Source organism: Hemitrygon akajei, chromosome 25 (assembly GCF_048418815.1).
Source record: "Hemitrygon akajei chromosome 25, sHemAka1.3, whole genome shotgun sequence".
Lineage (NCBI taxonomy): Eukaryota > Metazoa > Chordata > Chondrichthyes > Myliobatiformes > Dasyatidae > Hemitrygon > Hemitrygon akajei.
The window spans coordinates 49,596,332-49,602,331 of NC_133148.1; the positions used below are offsets into that span (position 1 = coordinate 49,596,332).

The 6,000-nt window shown below is 38.4% G+C and overlaps 1 long non-coding RNA gene across 1 annotated transcript in view; it reads right to left on the reverse strand.

Moving 5' to 3' along the window:
* Positions 1 to 4,721, reverse strand: part of LOC140716620 (uncharacterized) — a 110,026-nt gene extending 105,305 nt beyond the window's left edge. The window contains exon 1 of the long non-coding RNA XR_012096330.1: positions 4,508 to 4,721. This is a non-coding gene — a long non-coding RNA (uncharacterized lncRNA). The remainder of the gene's footprint in view (positions 1 to 4,507) is intronic.
* Between the last annotated feature and the right edge of the window lie 1,279 nt (positions 4,722 to 6,000).

The following is a 6,000-nucleotide window of genomic DNA, read 5'->3' on the forward strand; positions in this document are numbered from 1 at the left end:
TGGAACATACCTATGCAGAGCACCATGTAAATTTTCTCTGATCATTTGCTTGGGAATTGGGAGCAGGGGATGAGAGTGCGGTTTGTGATGGAGAAGAGTAAAGTGAGGAAGTGGTTATTGTTATGTCTCAAGAAGGTGACCTGGGGAGGGTGGGCTCAGGATCTTGCCCTGTCATATCTTGTAAATCAGATGTTACGGAAATCATTGGCTGTAGCTTTGCTTTCAATTTTCCCCTGGAGTTTATGTCACAATTTGAAATTACGTGAATCAAAACAAAGAAAAGGAGAAAATTGAGTGACTGGAGTTGCTAAAACTGAGAAAAGCCATTCAGCCCATCTTAGTTCCCTCATAACTGCAGTGATTTCACCTGCCTCCAAGTACAAGTGGGTACATATCCTGGGACAAATATCGGAGAGATTTCCAGCCTGTAATATATGAGTGTAGCCCCACAAGTACTGCTCATGTTCATAAGGGATTTCCCACAGTGGGAATACTGGGGTGCTTCACCCCGAGAATGATATTCAGGACAACACAGAGGCTCGTTGGAAGAATTTCTCAGAGTCTCTTCTCGGCAGCCCATGGATAAGACGCACGTTGGCACTACTCTTTCCTTTTACAACTTACTTTCCACTGCTAGTTTTGTTTAAACTTTGAAGATTTATTACTTTTGTGAAGGATTTACTATTTAATTACGATGGCTGGAACCCAAACTGGAATCAAATTAAGAGGTGGCAAAATGGTTTCCGAAGGTGAACAAACTAAGGAGGCAGAGGAAGTCCCTGCTTCAGAAAGAATGTTTTCTTTGATGCAAGATATTAAAACCAGGGTCGGAATGGTGGACACTAAGATTGATAAACTGACGAATGGTAATGAAAAGCTTGAAATAACCTTCTCTGCCGTCCAGGAATCTTTGAGGAATCTGGAATTTCAATAGCAGATGCTTAAAAAGGATACTAATAGAATCGGAAGAGAACAGGAGACAGTGAATCAAGTGATTAAAGAACAAGAATTAAAGATATCTAATATGGAAAAGAAAATTGTTGAGGTTTCTTCTGAATTATTGAAAGTTAAGAAGAAAACAATTGATCTGGAAAGCTGAAGTCATAGGATGAATTTACGCATACTGAGTTTGTCTGAAAACTTGGAAACCGGTGAGCCATTAAAGTTTTTATGTATATGCTATACTCACTTTTTAGTGAGATACTCGAAGCTCCTCTGATGATAGAGCTCACCGAATCATCTGCCTGAAGCCTTCGGTGGAGATGAAATGTTGCCCGGTGATTTTATGTTTGCATTACTTTGCTACTAAAGAAGCAATTCTTCGAGATGCTAGGAAGTGGGGGAAGCTAATTTATAATGGAGTAGAGATTCAGATAGTTGAAGATATTGCCAGAGAGGTTTTAGGAGGTATTAGGAGAGGAGATAAAGTGCATAAGGTTTTGTTGTATGCAGATGACTTGTTAGATTATATTTCAGATCCTAAGAAATCTATTCCTTCTATGTTATCTATATTTTCTGAACTTAGTAGTTTCTCTGGATAGAAATTACGTTTGCACAAAAGTGAGTTATTTCCTATTAATAACTATTTGGATCAATATGATCAAATTCCTTTTATCATTGCTAAAAATAACTTTACTTACCTTGGTATTGAAATTACCAAAAATTTTAAGGACCTCTATAAATATAACTTTCTTCCGTTAATTGAATACACGCAACAAATACTTTTAAATGGTCTCCTATGACATTCTCATTAATTGGTCGAATTAATGCTATTAAAATGATAGTGTTACCGAACTTCTTATATGTATCCCAAGCAATCCCTTCCTTTGTTCCTAAACTGTTTTTTTGATAGAATAGACTCTAATATTTTATCTTATATTTGGAATAATAAAAATCCTAGATTGAGTAAACCTCTATTGCAGAAATTTAAAAAGCATGTCGGTATAGCTTTGTCAAATTTTAAAATGCATTACTGGGCAATTAATATTTGATATATTTCATTTTGGGTTCATTATTCAGATATACATGACTATCCTTTATGGGTGGATTTGGAGAAAAACTCGTTGAAGGGGTATTCTTTGGCCTCTTTACTGGGAGCTCCTCTTCCATTTTTGTTTTCTAAGATTGGTAGTTGAGACTTCAATCCCATTATCAAACATACATTAAGAATTTATTTCACTTTCGTACATTTCTTGAGTTTAGGGTAGTTGTTTAATAACTTTGTTCTTTCTAGTAGAATCCATCTTAATTATTTTTTAAGCCATCAATTTCTGATCAGACATTTTTAATTTGAAAAACTAAAGGAATAATAACTTTTTTAGACTTGTTTATGGGGGATCGTTTAATGTCTTTCACTCAGGTAGTGGACAAATATGACTTATCTAATGCACACTTTTTTAGATCTTTACAGATTAGGAATTCTTTTTACGTAGCTTACTTCCAAATTCGCCCTCTGCTTATTCACCCAATATGATAGTTACTCTTTTTTAGGTTAAACCATTTCAAAAAGGAATGATAGCTATAATTTATAAATCGTTATTGAATTTGCGAAAGGGATCTAACGATAAAACTAAAGGTGCATGGGAATTGGAATTTTGAGAGTCACTTTTAGATAATCAATGGGATAAAGTTTTTCATTTGGTAAATACTTCATCTATTTATGCCCGTCATTCCCTGATAGAATTCAAGGTAGTACATCGGGCACATATGTCAAAGGATAAATTAGCCAGTATCTTTCCCAATATTAATCCTATTTGCGACAGATGTAATATTGAGAAGGCTACTTTAACTCATATGTTTTGGTATTGTATCAAGATAGATAATTTTTGGAAAGATGTCTTTAACACTTTATCAAAACTCTTGAATTTGGACCTACAACTGAATTTATTTACAGCAATTTTTGGGATCACTCTACCAGAAGCCGGATATATTCCTGTTTCCACTCAACAGATGATAGCTTTTACAACTTTATTGGCGAGGAGAGCCATTTTGCTTAAATGGAAGGACTCTAATCCACTTACTTTTTTTTATTGGCTGTCTAAATTTAGAGAAAATAAGAAGTCAAACATTTGATACATCCTTTAAATTTGAAGAAACCTGGCAACCTTTTATTCAATATTTTCATATGGTTTGATTTATTGCTCTTCCAGTTAGCTCCTCGAAACTTTGTATTTGATCAGAAAGTTTCTCTTTTTTCCTGCTTTTAATCTCAGTATGGGCTGCCCAGTCCCTTTTTTGTTGTTTAGTGGTTTTTTCATTGTGTATATAAAAATTATAAAAGTTCTTTATCTTTTTATTTCTTTTCATGGAATGATAAGAGGAGAATTGATTATCTTATTTTTTATTATATACTAGTAGATAAAACTATATCCTATAAACCTATAAAACAGTGGGTACAGTAGCTTCTTCATTGCACACACAATCTCCCTTCAATGTCCCAGCTGAAAGGCAGCACCTCTGTCCCTTGGTGCCCTGGAAAAGAACAGAACTCACTGTCGAGTCCAAAGCCTTTGGTCTTCCCAGTGTTTAGCTGAAGGAAACTTTGTGCGTCCTGCAGTATCGCCCATCAGAGAGTGTGGAGGTATTGGTACAACTACAGGTGACAATGTTTTAATGTGATGTGAGCAAGAGAGAGCATTTTGAGAAAATATGCTATTGCAGGAAAATACAACAGATACTGGGGTAAAACACACCAGGAGAAGAAAACATAAACAGGTACTAGATTAATGCAAACCAAGAATACAATAGAATGGATTCCCCATGTCCATAACCTGGAGTGCATGTGTCAGCACGACTGATCAATACAACTGTTGCCAGAGTCATTCCCAATGCCTTATCTGAAGGAATTCTATCACAGGAGCAACTTATCAATGAAATTCCATGGAGACAATTGAATACAATATCATGACGTAACTACATAAACTAATAAACAGTAAAACAAACGTGAAATATTATTAACACTAAATTAATTTCATTGCAATTTAATTAAAAATCAATCCCAATCCCGTGGGATCGATCTTAAAAACAATACGGTGATGTATTTGTCATGATACAACGTAACAATGGATGACTTTTAGTTATTCATTCGTGAGATGCGAGTAGAACATTTCTTTCCCATCCCAACTGCTCTTGAACCGGGTGGATTACTGAGCCATTTCACAGGGTAGTTAAAGGACAGTGATATTACTGTGGGCCTGGAGACATATACAGGCCAGACCAGGTAACGTCAGCAGATTCCCTTCCCTGAAACACGTCAGTCATGCGTTTAGATTCCAATCCATTTCTCAAAGCCACAGTTACATGTTTAATGAACTGACTTTAAACATCCCAGCTGCTGTGATGTGATCTGAACTCGCGTATGAACATCACACACTCAGCTTCATGATTCCATTCTCAGTAACTATCACTCACTCAATGCTATATCTGTTGTTCAGCAACCAGACTCACACCCACACTCAGATTTTAGCCAACTACAAAGGCATTGATGTGCAACAACTGAGGATCCTACCTTGCCACTGGCCTCTGCTCCCCTCTGGGAATGTCGGCTCCCGACCCTGGCCTGCCTCTCCTTCTTTCCCGCCATGAGAACGTGCTGCCAGTCCTCCAGTATATTTTACACTCTTCACTGCTCACAGCAACAGCTTTGTCTTCTGCTTCCTGTTTATGTCTCTGCCCCCCTCTCTCTCTCTCTCAGCTAATGGCTCTGACAGCCTGTTTGTACAAAGTGCAGGCAGCTTGTCACAGCCAGCTTCTGACCTTGTGTACTGTGGGGTGGGAGGGAGAAATGAGGCAGCAAATTGGTCTGAAAAGTCTGAAATGAGCTTAGAGAAGGTGGGAAGAGAGAGAGAGAAAGGTCAGGTAGAGAGAGAGAGAAAGAAGGAAGGGAATGGAGGGAGAGAGCACAGAGTAGAAGGGACAGACCCTCCAAGACCAGTGTACTGGACTAATGCACAAATACAAGCCATGTTCCTCACTGTGTTTTGGCACTGGGAATCTCCCCCATTATGTGAATGTGTGTATCTCCAAAACCGTATCCGATTATACTTTCACACAACACTGAATAAGGGGGCATTTCCCTGGAGATGGACTGAGAATTGTTCCTTTGAATTTTATCCTGGGGCTTTGTCCAATGATTGTTGATACCTGGATGAAGGAGTCCTCTCATTGATGTGAATCAATCCCATATTCCCGAGTATTAGATGGCAGGTGACACCAAAATAGATGGTATTGTAGGAAGTGGACATATTGTACATTGCTGCGACCTTGCACACGGAGCAGGAACACACGTAAATTGCTGGTGGAACGCAGCAGGCCAGACAGCATCTATAGGAAGAAGTACAGTCAACGTTTCCGGCTGAGACTCTTCGTGAGTCCTGACGAAGGGTCTCGGCCCAAAACGTCGACTGTACTTCTAACTATAGATGCTGCCTGGCCTGCTGCGTTCCACCAGCATTTTGTGTGTGTTGCTTGAATTTCCAGCATCTGCAGATTTCATTGTGTTTGCGTTTTTAAATTCACAGGAAGCAGGAATTCAGTTCTTTGGACCTTTCAGATGTTTTCTGGGACAGATAGGATATGTACAAATAATTTTGCACCTTTATTTAAGAAGGGCTGCAAATAAAATTAAAAGCTGGGATCTATAGACTGGTAAGCCCAATATCTTTGGTAGGAAGTTAATATAATAGGGCAAATATTGGTGGCAATTTAGATTGGGAAGATTTTAAAAACCACCAGAAGGCAACAAAACAAGTTTTAAAGAAGCAAAAGATGGAACACAAAAGTCTTAAAGAGGATACCAAAAATGTCTTCAGACACATAAAGTGCAAAGGAGAGGTGAGAATGGATAACACACCACTGGAAAACAACGCTGGAGAGGTCGTAATGGGGACAAAGAAATGGTCAATAAACTGTATAACGATCCTGCATCAGGCTTCACTGTGGAAGACACTAGCAGTATGCTGGAAGTTCAGGAGGGTCAGGGGGCAGAACGGGGAGATGGTG